This window comes from Camellia sinensis, chromosome 5, assembly GCF_055761805.1.
Source record: "Camellia sinensis isolate YWXY chromosome 5, ASM5576180v1, whole genome shotgun sequence".
NCBI lineage: Eukaryota > Viridiplantae > Streptophyta > Magnoliopsida > Ericales > Theaceae > Camellia > Camellia sinensis.
The window spans coordinates 93,627,206-93,641,093 of record NC_138965.1 but is presented as its reverse complement, the minus strand read 5'-3'; the positions used below and the strand labels follow the sequence as shown (position 1 = coordinate 93,641,093).

The 13,888-nt window shown below is 37.4% G+C and overlaps 1 protein-coding gene across 1 annotated transcript in view; it reads left to right on the top strand.

The window, feature by feature from the left end:
• LOC114278450 (uric acid degradation bifunctional protein TTL) overlaps window positions 1–13,888 on the top strand; it is a 71,724-nt gene that overhangs the window by 40,845 nt on the left and 16,991 nt on the right. The gene's annotated exons all lie outside the window — the stretch shown is intronic.

The following is a 13,888-nucleotide window of genomic DNA, read 5'->3' as shown; positions in this document are numbered from 1 at the left end:
TTAGCAGGAAACCTGTTGGTGACATAGCTAGTATAGCCATCCGAGAGTGGGAGATGTTAGGTGCACTTGGAGAGTTTGATTTGCTTCTGGGCGAATCCGTTGAGGCTGCGGCCTTGTTTTCTGTTGTTGCGCAACCTACACTTGTGACTCGAGTGTTAGAGGCTCAGAGGGGCGACCCTGAGGTAGAATCCCTCCGTGAGAAGATTTCTGGTGGGAAGGTTGAGAAAGGTTTGACGGTGTATCCCGACCTGAGTGTGAGATACCGAGACCGTCTATTTGTGCCGGAGTCTCATCGAGAGGAGGTACTCCGAGAGTTTCATCATTCACGCCTTGCGATGCATCCGGGAGGTACTAAGATGTATCGGGATTTGGGTCGCCAGTTTTGGTGGCGGGGTATGAAGAGAGATGTGGCAGCTTTCGTATCTAAGTGCCTTACTTGTCAGCAGGTGAAGGCCGAACATCAGAGGCCAGCGGGTTTGTTGCAACCCTTGCCTATTGCCGAGTGGAAGTGGGAACATGTCACTATGGACTTCGTTGTGGGTCTTCCGAGGACTCAACGGGGTAGTGATGCTATTTGGGTAGTTGTGGACCGGTTGACTAAGTCGGCGCATTTTATTCCTATGCGTGTTAAAGATTCAGTTGATCATCTGGCCGATTTATATATTCGGGACAGAGTGAGGTTACACGGGGTTCCAGTGACGATCATTTCAGATAGAGATCCTCGTTTTACTGCCAGGTTGTGGCAGAGCTTGCAGAGTGCCTTAGGCACTAAGTTGACCTTTAGCACAGCTTATCATCCTCAGACTGACGGGCAGTCCGAGCGTACTATGCAGATCCTTGAGGATATGCTTCGGGGTTGTGTTCTTGACTTTGGTGGGTCGTGGGAGAGGCACTTGCCTTTGGTGGAGTTTGCCTACAACAACAGCTTCCAGTCTAGTATCGGTATGGCACCGTTTGAGGCCTTATACGGCCGACCGTGTAGGTCTCCTGTTTGTTGGGCCGAGGTGGGTGATGCACCTCTGTTGGGTCCGGAATTAGTGAGGGAAACGACGGAGAAGGTTGAGCTTATCCGTAAAAGGCTTGTTACAGCCCAGAGTCGTCAGAAATCTTACGCCGACCGTAGGAGAAGACCTTTGGTGTTTGAGGTGAGTGATCACGTCTTTTTGAAGATATCACCAAGACGGGGATTGATGAGGTTTGGGAAGAGCGGGAAGTTGTCCCCTCGATTCATTGGTCCTTTTGAGATCCTTGAGAGGATTGGTGAGACTGCTTATCGTTTAGCTATGCCGCCGCAGTTATCCGGAGTACATGACGTATTTCATGTGAGTATGCTTCGGAAGTATGAGCCGGATCCATCACATGTATTGGATTGGACCGATTTAGTAGTTGATGAGGATGTCTCGTATGAAAAGAGACCGGTTAGGGTCTTGGATAAGCGGGATCAAGTCTTGCGAGGCAAGACCATTCCTTTGGTGAAAGTTTTGTGGAAACATCACGGGGTGGAGGAAGCCACATGGGAACGTGAGTTGGAAGTCCGCGAGAAATATCCGGACATGTTTAATGATTTGTAATCTTGTAGTTAGATTTTGTAATATTGTCAAACCTTAAAGCTTTTTATATTTGTCTTAAGCTGTAAAACATTTAGAATGTTTTGGTTAATGGAAATATTTTGAAACTTACCTCGAAATGGAAGTTTAATGGAACATTGTATATATTGAATATATTGAACATTGTTGAAATTGAAAGAAAATTGCATAGTGTTAATGCAGGTTGAAATATATGTTTGTTTTGCATATTGTGGCATGCCTCTTAGTTGAGGGATGGAATGGCTGGTGTTGGGTCAAGTTGTTTATTATTGAGTTAACATATTGTTGGAATTTGAGAAAACTTGTTTTTAAAACCTTGTGCTTAATTTCGGGGATGAAATTCTTTTAAGGGGGGGAGGTTATAGCGACCCCGGTCTTTTCTCTTTAGATTATTGTATCCGGACTTAGGTTCCGTGGATCCTGTCATTACTTATTGGTTGTTGTTGTCCTTTAATCTCTTAGTATTTGAATTATAGGTTGTGTTGGGCGGGTCTGTTACAGGTTGGTTGATAGTGATGCCATTAGGTGATGCCCAGATTTTGGCCTTCACGCTCGAGCGGAGGTTTTAACGCTCGAGCGGGCCCTTCGTTGTTGCTTCTCCGCTCGAGCGGGAGTTTTGACGCTCGAGCGGGATTTTCCATCTCCCAGTATTTTGCTCTGCAGTTCTTCCGCTCGAGCGGTAGTTTTTACGCTCGAGCGTGATCCCTTGTTTTTGTTCCTCCGCTCGAGCGGGGAGTTTGACGCTCGAGCGGGCGTAGCGCCTGCAAAACTTCTGAAAGGGTGCAATCGACGCTCGAGCGGCTTTCTTCACGCTCGAGCATGATTCTGTGTCTTACGCTCGAGCGGGGCTTTTTACGCTCGAGCGTAGAGTCGACTACATCAGTCCGTGATTTCACTTTTCTGATCACTTTTTGACCTACCTTTTCATCTCTTAACTTTTAAAAACCGCCCCTTGAGAGTCTCTCTCTCTGCTCTTACCTTCTCTCCTAGATTTGATCTATTTCCGGTGGTCTTCTACCCTAGTTCCTTTGGAAGAAAGGTAGAGCTTCACGAGATCTTTCTTTTAATCTGAAAAAGAGAGGATTTGGAGCACTTTGGATTTTGGATCATCATCTCCATCTTCTCTATTTTAGTTGTGATCTTCAAGGTAGGGATTTCCTACTCTATTCTATAAGCTTTGTTCTAAGTTTGGTATTTTGATAGGTTGGGGACACTTTGATAATTTTGGGAACAAAACCTAGTTAAATTGCTAAATTGATTGGAGTAATTAATTTAAGGAAAATTGGGGAATTTGGTTAAACCCATGAAATTGGGGAATTTATTGATTAAATGGTGTAGTTGGATGATTTAAATCACTCACCTATTAAATTGTTGATATATTTATTTCCAGTTTAGAAATAACTGTTTTGGGCTATCGGTGGAGGATAGTCATGATTGTTGTAGACATTGCATGTGGATTAGGAATAACTGAAACTAATCACATTGGTTAAGTCATTAATTTTGACTATTGCATTAATATAGAAAATACGTGTATTGATTGAGCATTGCATTTGCATACATTGTTTTGTGTGTGGGAGGAGATAGGGGATGTACTCCACGGTTTAGGGGAAGATAGGGGATGGACCTCTAAACCGGATTTTTGTTTGGGAGGAGATAGGGGATGGACTCCATTAGCACCATTTTTATGTGTGCTTATTATATTGAAGTGTTTCTACATGATTATTGATACAGCACTAAAATGTGTATCAAATGGGAAGTATGAAGTGTTTTGATATGAGCATGAGTCTCATTTGTTTTGTTGATATTGGAAGTAATGTGATTATGTTATATAATTCATTGTTGTAAGTTTGGCCAGGTTCTGAGCCATGTTGATAATAATGGAAAGTGACATGTGTCTTAGACATTAGTGTTACGAGACTGTTTAATAATAAAATTGATTATCTTGATTAACCATCTATTGAATGCTATAGCTTTATTCAATGCTTATATTTGGTTTAGTATTTTTCTACTGGGCTGTGGCTCACCCTTCATGGGAACATCATTTTCAGGTTCAGGTAATAAGCTTCCTCCACGGACTTAGCCTGGAAAGATTTGATGTTTGGGATGTCGAAGACTTGTCTTTAGTTATATGTTTTATTTTGTTATTTTTGGAATTTCATGTAAACATTCAAGCCTAGGGCTTAACTTGTAGATGAGTTAGTACTCATCCTTTTTGTGTCCAAGTGTTAGCTTGGAAAGATGTAAGCCCTTAGGGCATTTATTTTGATGTTGCAGGATGTTACAAGTAAAGTCTGTCAATAAGAATACTCTGATGACTAACTCAAATGATTCATTTTCTTTTATAAATGCATGTTAATGTTATGGTTATTATGGGTTTATTTTGAGGGCGTTACACTACCCTCACCAACAGTTTGGATTGTTACCAATACTTGGACTGTTGTCATCTTCAAGAGAAATGCAGTTATCCATAGAGGAATCGGGGGTTGAATTAGGGGTAAACGCTATATGCATCCTTGACTTTACTGTATTCGTAGGAGTTACATATTGCCACCTGATATTGTCTTGCAAGATTGACCAACAATGTTCAAAAGTAAAATGTTTTTTTCATCTTGATGGTATAACATTTTTGCTTGAAGCATCTATATCAATAAAATTGAAACATTTTTTCATTAGTTAATTTTTATACGATACCAAAATAAGAAACTAAACATAATAATTGAAGATGAAAACTTACTATATCAACTTCAGATATCTCACTTGGGTGAAGATTTTCGACTTGCACCAAACACCCCCGAAATTTGTTAGAACATTTCATGATTATACCCCATCGAGATTGGATAGACACTTGTGTTATTGACTGATCATTCTGAAGCAAGCAATAATTTTCGTAAATTCTCCCCCAAAAGTGAGTATACGATTGCGAATTGCCAACAATTGGGTCTTTCGAAATGTGACACCAAGATTTACAAATTGCCATATCTTCTTCAATGGTGAATGATTTTCCTCTCTTTGTTTTTGATGAACCTTCCATAGTGATTGTATGAAAAAATGAAAAAAAATTTTTTTTTGGAGGTTTGTTGTGAAATCAAATTCCAAGAAACAGAGGAGAAAAGAAAAATGAAATCCAAATGTTTGCTGTGAAAAAAAATTGACACGGAGAGTTTCTATTTATAGAAATTCGAAATATTACCATTTGAAAAAAAATAGTCGTTTGAAGATAGTTGTTGCTGTGGAAATATTATTATTATTATTATTATTATTTTAAAACCAAACAGAGCACAACGACTATTTTAAGGGCAAAGTAGGAGATCACAACTGTAACAACCCTCATACTGTTTACTGATTAATGACTGATTGATTACCGATAATCACCGATTACTGCTAAACGGAACTGATAATGACTGATAACTGACTGATAATTGGACTGGTAAAGGTACTGAACTGACTGACTGAAATTGGAAACCGAATTGATTGAGTATAAGTTAGTTAAATTGCATTCTATCTGTTTGACTGTAGGAATATCTGTTCATTCTTATATGTTTAAACTACTAATTGAAGGCCTTATCGGCGGCCGAATTAGAAATTGATTGATGTTTTATGATCCACATAATTAATGTGATTTTATAGTATGATTATCTGAAAACTGATTAGGTATGATTAAATTAGATTAAATAAGCTAATTAAAGAGTTGGACTTAATTACCGAATTGCCACCCTTAGTGGTCCACTCAAATACACACACTTGAGCCTTGTATACACTTCAATCAGAGCATTTCATCAGCTCATTTCTTGAGCTTAACCGACCAAGAGGGGGAAAGGGAGAGGAATTGAGTTCTACCTTGTGAATTGCTTAGGGAATTGAAGGTTGATTGTTGCTTTGTGGTCCTACACTTGTAATTGAGGCTCTAGGTAAGAGAACTCAACCTTTATTGATGTGTTTGAGCTAGTTCTTGCATGATTCATGCCTCATTTGTAGAGCTAAGTCATGATTTGGTTCATTAATGGTGGATTGAAGCTCATCTCTTGCATGCATGTTAGTTTTGTTGCATTTTAAGGTTGATTACATGGACATTAGTACATGCATGCTCATATTGTTGTTATAGACCATGTTTTCATCTGGTTTTGAAAAGAAATGAGCTCATTTGAGCAAGCTTTGGAGCTTTAATTTGGTTTGAAACTCATGCATGTCATGTTTGAAGATTATTCTTGAAAATGATTTAAAATTGGTTTGAAATTGGGTTTGAATTAAACACCCTTGGGCTTTGATTTCTCAAATTGAGCTTTGAACCACGTTATTCTATGTGTTTATAAATGTTTTCCAGAAAATGAGCCCAAGAGGATCGGTTTTGATGCATTTAAACTTGAGTTTGAGCTTGGAGGTGCAATCTGGGTTTTCCAGATTTCGCACTTCCGCTCGAGCGGGGAAAGTTACGCTCGAGCGTGGAATTCGAGCGACCAGCATCCCTCTGCACTGTTTTGCAGTCCGCTTGAGCGGAGGATTGGGCGCTCGAGCGGAGTCATGTCTCAAGCTCGAGCGGGCGTCGAGCGGAGATTTCACCCATCCAGTACTTTTACAGTACGCTCGAGCGGAAAAGTTTACGCTCGAGCGTGTACCTTTGTTGCATGTCCGCTCGAGCAGGGAAACATGCGCTCGAGCGGGACTCTGTTTTTCTGAAAATGCTTTTAAATGTGCATCTTTGCATCCTCATCCCATCCTAGGCATTCTTAGGCCTAGTTTAAGACATCTTGATGAGGATATCGTTGTAGAACACACCGAGGCAAATTAGGGATTAAGTTATGATGTTTCCCAACTGTGTAGCTTAGTGTGTGTTCAACCTGTGAACTGTGTAGGGTTGGCAACTAGGGAGACACGCTCTAGCATACTGTAGCCCAGAACTCTGTGAGTAACAATTGTGTAAAGATATGTTCAACTGATATCTTTTGAATACTGAACTGAACTGTTTACTGAACTGGTATTATTGAATGAATGTATGTCCTTTATTTCTGAACTGTACTGTGGCATCCTTAGTACCTACGGTTTACTGTTACTGTTACTGTTACAGAGATCTCTGTCGGTTCCCTCATGGAACCACTACTGTTTACTGACTGATGGCCATCATTACTGTTCGGTCTTTTAAGACCTACTGTTACTGTTATGCTAATGGATGTACCACATATGACTGTTTACTGTACTGAACAACTGAATGACTGATTGAAATGAACTGTTTTCATACCGTAAGGATATTCATTCTTAACCTCTTTACATATTGTGTTATTCACTGGGCTTTAGCTCACTGTTTATATATATATGTAGGTGTACAGGCACCAGACCGCAGCTAGGAGCGTTAGGGTAACTCCAGTTTTGTCAAGCCAGCCTATGTGCCTCACTGCGAGGTTCCGAGCCTATCTGTTAAGGCTTAGGGGTCTTTTACAATTCCCCCTTCTGTACTGTTTTACTGTTCTGTATAGACCGAGTGTTACTGTACTGTTATATAGGGTTGAGCCCCTAGTCTGAATGATTGTAAATATTCTGTATAGACTGTACTGTTTGTATATGTAAGAATGCATGAAAAGTCCTTTTGCATACAGACTGTCACAGCTCAATGGACACTATTTATTTACTGTATTGGCTTCCGCCAGGCCCTGTACTCTGTTTTACTGTATTACTGTTAAGCAGGCCTTCGGTAATCTCGGATTACTGGCCGGTTACGGTGCTAAACCCATAGGGCCGGGTTTGGGTCGTGACAACAACCGTCCACATCTAAAATGTTCAATGGTTGAGATAATTCTTTAGAATCATCCAACCCTCTCCTCTCACTCTCATCGCACTGTCTTCCCTCTCCCACTCACTCTGTCTCCCCTCTCACTCTCCTTAAACCGATCTCTCTCTCTCTCTCTCTCTCTCTCTCTCTCTCTCTCTCTCTCATTCTCGCACTGTCTTTCCTCTCCTCAAGCCGATCTTGCTCTCTCACTCTCGCACTGTCTTCCTTCTCCCTCTCACTCTGTCTGCCCTCTCCTCAAACCGATCTCTCTCTCTCTCTCTGTCTTTCTCCTCTTCAAATTGATCTCTCTCTCTCTCTCTCCCTCTCTTTGACTCTCGCTCTTTCACTTTCGCACTGTCTTCTCTCTCTTCATCGATCTCTATACTCTTCGATCTTTGTACTCTCTGATCTGTCTCTCTCTCTCTTTCTCTCTCTCTCGCTCTCCGTCTATAGACATATCATATATATATATATATATATATATGCTTTGATTTTTATTTTATTTTTCTGGTTGTTGATGTGGAGGTGATCGCGATTTTTCAAACTCAGGTCTCGCGATGGCTTCAAATTGGATCTTCAAAGAACTCAAGCATCTCCAGATCTTCAAACAACTCAGGTCTGTGCTCTCCGACTTTTCGTAATTATTTATTTTAATTTTTGGTTTAATTTTTGTTCATCCATTTATTTTATTTTGATATTTATTTTGATCTTCAAAGAACATCCATCTGATTTTGGTTTGGTTTATTGTGATAATATCCATCTGATTTTTACACTCCATTTGGATCGACTGATTTGGTAATAAATGATTAAAAAAAAAGAAGAGAAATTGAATTTGGGTTTGTCAAATTTATTCTGAAATTTGTGAATTTGGAAAAAAAATTGTATAAATTGCGTTTGATTCTGAATTTGTTGGGTTTTCTATTGTTTCAAATCTGTTTCTTCAACTGAATTTGGTGTCAAAAATCTGTTGATATTTGCTGATCTGGCAAGTTTGGCAACTGCTATTCAACCTGCCAAATTTGAGAACATAAATGGCATCTGCTATCTTTGGCAAGTAGAATACCAGGCCATTGGAGACCCTATTTTTGTCATTCTTGTCAAATTTTTGCTTTGGCAGGTTGAATAATAGCTCCATTGGAGATGCTCCAAGGAAGGTATAAGCCATTAGGTACAATGAATATTTTTTGTTGGTGAAATAATTTGGTGAGAAGTCTTTTAATTTTTTTTGAAGGATATTTTGTTTCAAATTTTATCCCTTAATTTATCTGTTGACTTTTTTTTATCTGTTTGTTGACTATCGGTTCAAAAAATTTTGACTATCTGTTCAAATTTATATCTATCTGTTGAATTTTCTTTCATTTTCTTTTTTGGAGAACCAAATAGGGAATTATGAAGAAAAAGAAATTTTTTTTTCTAGCCAGAGTTACTAAACCAGGCTTCATCATCAATAACAACAACACAAAAATAATATGTTTATTTGTTGAAAACAGTTTGTTTATGTCAACAAAATTATTTATTTGTTACAATCATCATTGTTGCTATCAACAACAACAACAACAACAAATCTAAACAGATAACAATACACACACAAAAAATAAAAAAGAAAACAAAGAAGAAAGAGACAGATATAGAGAGATATAGAGAGGAGGGATGATTTTCATTTGCCAAGTATTTTCTGTTTTTGATCCATGGTCCATTTTTATCAAGTATTCAACAAATCCAAATAACACAGACATTTTCAATAATTTCATAGCATGCGGTCAATCACAATGACAATATGGTTCTGGTCACTTTTCTCTTCAACCATTTTCAGATCCGTCATAGAGTTGCCGTTAAAACTCTTCCGCGGCGGATGTCGATCACTCACCCTAGATCTTTATCTAGATCTTGAAAACCCTATATCTAGGGTTAGGGCATTAGCAGAGGAAGAAGAAGAAACATGACAGAGGAGGGCGACAATGGACACGGTGGTTTACAGTTGAGCAGAGGCCTAGGGTTTGTAATAAGGCGAAGTTGGCAAATTCAAGAAAACCATACTTGAAGATGCTGCAATCGACCTATAATGATTTCGGTTTAGACCTAACCCATTTCTTGCTTTTGAATCCGAGAATTCATGTCCTTAACTATTGTTCATTTCATTTTCATCTTGTGCTAGTTGAGTTTGACTATTTGAGAGTTATGGTTGCATTTGAAACAGGTTGGGAGTTAGTTTTTGAAAAGAGTTGTTGCCCTAGATTTTTGCCTGTTCGCTCGAGCGGTCTTTTTTGTGTTCGAGTGCTCTTTTACAGTCTACAAAACTACTAGAAGTGAGGTATCTTCACTCGAGCGGTCTTTCTTGTGCTCAAGCGGTCCTTTGCAGGTTTGTACTTTTGGGAGGGGGTCATTATACGCTCGAGTGGTGTTTTTGGTCGCTCGAGTAGTGTCACTTATTTTGTGTCTGACGCTAGAGTGGTCTGCATGTATATCAGTTCGAGAAAAGGTTTTCTAAGTCACTTTTTTATTTGTCTCTCTCTCTAAACATTCCAAAAACCTTAGTTCTTCACACGCTCTTTAGTTCTTCCATTCAAGCTCTAAATACTCCCATTCTATTGATTTCTTCACTTTAGCCCTCTGGAGAAAAAAAGGTAAAGCACGTCGAGAGCTTTGTTTTAATCAAAGGAGTTATCATTTTCAGCGCCACAAAACTTCAATCCTTGCTCTTTCTTGTCTTCTAATTTCGAGGTAGGGATTTCTTCAACCTTTGGTATGATTTTTACCTTAGTTATTTGTCTATTGATAGAATCTAGTGATTTGGAGATTTTGGGTTAAACCTAGGGTTTGGTTTTGAATTGAAAAAGATGGGTCTTCAAATGGGTTTTTGAGAAAGGTTGTAGGGATGTTTTTATGATTGAGATATGTTAAAATGGTGGAATTTTTAACTTAAAATTGATTTTGAAAGAAAAGGGGATTTTGTTCTAAAATCATGGATATTGGTTTGTGAAAGAAAATGGAAATGATGTTGGGTTTTGTAAGGATGAAACATTGTATATGTTGGATGATGATGGTGGAGTTGAATATGTAATATCACTTCCATTTTGAAAATGATGAGATTATATCTTTTGTTGGAAATTATCTATTGTATAGAAATATTTATTTTGGGCTATCGGTGGAGGATAGCTTTGATTGTTGTAGAAATTGCATGAGAATTAGGTGAATTGAAACTAATTACTCATACATCTTGCATTGAGTATCGTTTCATACTTAAGCATTGAAAATGTATTGTTTTAGAAAAAGAGATGAAGACCTTGGTGAATCTAGTTAGAGGGTGCGATTGTGGTTATTATGTTGGCCTGTGTGTCCTTGGTGAAAGTCCAAAAACCCATGCAGTTAAGTGAATCCTTCCGATTAGTACCAGTAAAATGATTTTGGTAGTGCTTGTATAGCTTATTGGTAGAAACGTACCTAGAGATTCCCAGTGTTTTGTATCCACTGCTTTGTTTTTTGATATAAAAGGTTATTCTCATGAATTGATATATAATCTGGCATTGCATTGTGTTGAGATGAAAATATGAAATGTTTGACAAATGGTATGCATGCGCATTCATCTTATGACTATGTTAAGATTTATATATTGAGTTAAAGTATATCCACTGGAATTTGGCTCACCCCATGTGGAAAATAACTTTTAGGTGCTACGATATGCCTTTACCTAGGACATTACTTGGGTGGACTTGGAGCTAAGAGTTTCTTTTGTTTTATTTGATGTAATTATTTTTGTATAAGCCCTGAGTTTTAATTGTGCTGAGTTGAACTCATTTTGCTGTATCCAAGTATTGACCTGGAAAGATGTAGCCATTAGGGCATATAATTACTTGATTTTACTTAAATTTTAATTCATATATCCATGTCATATGCTATAGATTCAAGATCTAGGATGTATGAATATATACACGTCTATGTCATCTTTTGTATCATCAAGTTTATAAATGGAATATAAGATATGATGTTATTGATCAATTGTACGAAATATTATGAGATGGGCTATTGTTATTATTTCAGGGCATTACACGATTATTGCGAAGTTGGGAGGCGATGCTAATAGCTTTTCTTCATCGCTTTCCGACACGTCTCTAGCGGACGGAGGGAATTTTTCTCCACTGTAGGGTATGGTGGCTTCGTTCGCAGGACACATCGCCAAAAACCGCAGTGATGAAGATCTGGAAGTTGCGGCAGAGGATAAACAAGGTAGCAGTCGAACAACCGCTGTGGTGGTCGCGACAGTTCGGTGGCGGCGATAGAGGAGGAATGTGGCGATCGTGTGGTGTTGAGAGAGAGAGAGAGAGAGAGAGAGAGAGAGAGAGAGAGAGGAGAAGTGTAAATGTTAGGGTTTGAGTGAAATGATACTATGTATATGATATATATATATATATATATATAAGGAGGGGTATTTTGGTCATTTTACTTGAGTTTGTCCTTTTGAACGAAGTGTTTGAGTGTATGGACCTTTAGCTAAACAAAATTGACATTTGGATGTATAAACCAGGTACCCAAAAGAAAATTTCAAAATTACTTTAGAGAATCGAGACTCATAATAAAACTCTTAAATATGTATACAAAGAAATAAATAAATATATATTTATAATTGTAACTTTTACTAGTATTTTAACTATTCAAGTTTGGTTTGAATTTTTTTACGAATTTTATAATTTGTTCAAACTTGGTTCATTTTACTTTTTTATGTTACCAAACTAAATCAAATGAGCAATTAATTGTTCAATGTAGCATTTTCTTTTTTAAATTTGCTTTTCTATATGTCAAATAATTTTGCTTTTAACTCTAGCATGGTTGATTTTTTGACAAAATAAAAAATCACACAAACAAGATCAAACAATTCATGGGTAATTTGCCTATTTAGTTATAACAATATTTTAGTTATGACTCATAAGATCTTTGATTATGTCTCATGTGGTGTTTGCTTATGATTTTTTTTTTTTTTTTTTAAGTTATGACTCAAAAAATATAAAGTTATACCATTTTTTTTTTAAATTATAAGACACATATGATAAATACTATTTGAAGGGTGTGTATCATAATCTTTTCCTTCATATATATAAATATAAATATATATATATATATATATAATCTAATAAACTCTAACGAACTTTTCATGTGATGCATAGAAATATATATATATATATATATTATCTGAGGAACTTTTCATGCGGTATTCCATCGGCATGAACAAGTCACCTCACAAGACATGAACAAGTCACCTTACAATTGAAGCTACCTCGTCAAACCAAGCAACATGCTTATTCCTTAATATATGTTGTACTATGAAATGGGAAATCCTAAATCGATGATTTGTTGGGGTGTTCGGCAAGTGCATTTTTTTGGATTTTTAGGCTAAAATTTACCAAAAAAAAAAAAAACAAAATAGACTAAAATAATTAATTGTAACACCCTGTCCCACATCGGAAGTTTGCATGGGTGATCTTGGGCATATATAGCACCACTACCTTGCTACTAAATAACTTGGACTTAAGCTTTTGGGTATTGTTGGTCGACCCACAAGTTATTTGGGCCAGCAAGTAGTGGGGCGTTACAAAATTTTTTTTTAACCTGTGTTGCTCGCAGGTTTCGAACCTAAGACATCCCACCATCACATTCCAAACCTTTTGCCAAACACTCCCTCCACTATGCCACAAGTTATTTGGGTTAATGTAAAACCCAAGTTGTGTGTGGGATTATTTTATTGGATAGATTAGTAATTAAATTAATTTATATGGGTCATTTATTAATAACAAAGAATTAGTTATGAGATGGCATTATATTTCCTATTACTTGGATGGGTAATTTTGTAACTTTGAGAAATTAGGTTAATAAGCCCACCTATTGTGGCTTTAAGTCTTGGGAAACAAACAAAATAGAGGCTGTGAATTGCTCCATAGGCGGTTAGGGTTTGAGAAGGTAAAAGAAAAAAGAAAAGAAAAAGAGAAGAGAGGTTCAAGTGAGGCTACAATAGGGATTAGAGGCAGCACGTTGGTGATTTTGGGACACCCATTGGTTAAGGTAAAATCTGTCTTTACTGTTAATTATTAAGTTTATGTTGAGGAATTTAACAATCAATGCATTAAGGGGATTTGGAAGATCTATAGATGCCTACTTAGGTTTTGAGAATTGGGTGCAATGTGTAAGTGTAACTTTGGGTGGGTAATAGAAACAATGGAGTTTTGTATCATGGGTAAGGGTGTGTTTGGCTATAAAGTTGGGTTGAATGGTTTGATCTCTTGGATATTAAAGCAATACATTAATCTAATATAGTGGGGCTTTTGTGGGTGTATGTAACATGTAAAAAATATTAATTTATTTGAGGTTTTATTTATTAGGTTTGTGTGATTGAAGTGGTGGAGCTGGGTGTTTGGAGTTGGTGTTGGAGTGTTATTTCTAAGCTTTTGAGGTAAGTAACCCTCTATCATTGTTGGTTCATTTTTTATTCCTATCAAATCGTTTAAAATCATAAATATTTATTTATAGCTTTCATGTTCTCTTAAAATAAAAT